Raw genomic sequence first — 1,556 nt, forward strand, 5'->3', positions numbered from 1 at the left:
GTAATGTTTTGGCTATTTGAGGTTTTTTCTGTTTCCATATAAAAAAAAAGTACTAATTTTTCCAGATCTTTAAAGTATGACAGAGGTACTTTAATAGGGATTGCATTAAATCTGTAGATTGCTTTGGGAAGTATAGACATTTTAACAATGTTTATTCTTCCCTACCATGAGCATGGTATATTTTTCCATTTGTTAACATCTTCAGCTATTTCTTTTTTCAGAGTTTCATAGTTCTCTTTGTAGAGATGTTTCACATTCTTTGTTAGATACATTCCCAGATATTTCATCTTCTTTGGCTCTATTGTAAAGGGAATAGAGCCCTTGATTGTTTTTTCACCTTGACTGTGTTCGTATATATAAAGGTTACAGATTTGTGAGTATTGATTTTATATCCTGAGACACTGCTGTATTCCTTGATCACTTCTAGGAGTTTTGTAGTTGAATCACTGGGGTTTTCCAGATATACAATCATATCATCTGTGAAGAGTGACAGTTTGATCTCCTCTGATCCCATTTGGATACCCTTGATTGTCTTCTCATGCCTTATTGTGATGGCTAAGACTTCCATTACAATGTTAAAAATGTAGAGATAATGGGCAACCTTCCTGATCTAAGTGGAAATGATTTAAATTATATTCCATTCAGCACAATATTGGCTGTGGGTTTGTTACATGTAGATGGCCTCTATCAATTTAAGAAATGTTCCTTCTTTACCTATTTTCTTAAGCGTTCTGATCAAGAAAGGATGCTGGATATTATCAAAAGCTTTTTCTGCATCAATTGAGAGAATCATATGGTCTTTATTTTTTATTTTGTTTATGTGATGTATTATATTTATAGATTTGCATATATTGAACCATCCTTGGGACTCTGGGATGAAACCCACCTGGTCATGATATATAAAATACTACAACGCTTATCAATACTCTCAATTAATGTGAATGGCTTAACTTGTCCTCTAAAGTGGCACAGGTTAGCTGACTGGATACAAAAACTCAGGCCAGATATTTGCTGCATTCAAGAATCTCATCTTACCTTAAAAGACAAATATAGACTCAGGGAGAAGGAATGTCATCTATAATTAAGGCAAAGGAAATCAGAAAAAAGTAGGTGTTGCAATTTTATTTGCAGATACAATAGGCTTTAAACCAACAAAAGTAAGGAAAGATAAGGATGGTCACTTCATATTTGTTAAAGGCAACACTCAACATGATGAGATTTCAATTATTAACATTTATGCACCCAACCAGAATGCACTTCAATTTATAAGAAAGACTCTAATAGACATGAGCAACTTGATTTCCTCCAGCACCATAATAGTCAGAGATTTTAACACCCCTTTGGCAGTGATGGATAGATCTTCCAATAATAAATTATAGATTTAAATTTAACCATTCAACAATTAAATTTAACAGACATCTACAGAACATTTCATCCTAACAAAACTGAATACACATTCTTCTCATCAGCCCATGGAACATCCTCCAAAATTGATCACATCTTAGGTCACAAGTCTAACCTGAGCAAATTTAAAAGAATAGAAATAATTCCTTGTA

The sequence above is a fragment of the Otolemur garnettii genome, unplaced genomic scaffold (genome assembly GCF_000181295.1).
Source record: "Otolemur garnettii isolate 467f Iridium unplaced genomic scaffold, OtoGar3 scaffold00149, whole genome shotgun sequence".
In the NCBI taxonomy this organism is placed as follows: Eukaryota; Metazoa; Chordata; class Mammalia; order Primates; family Galagidae; genus Otolemur; species Otolemur garnettii.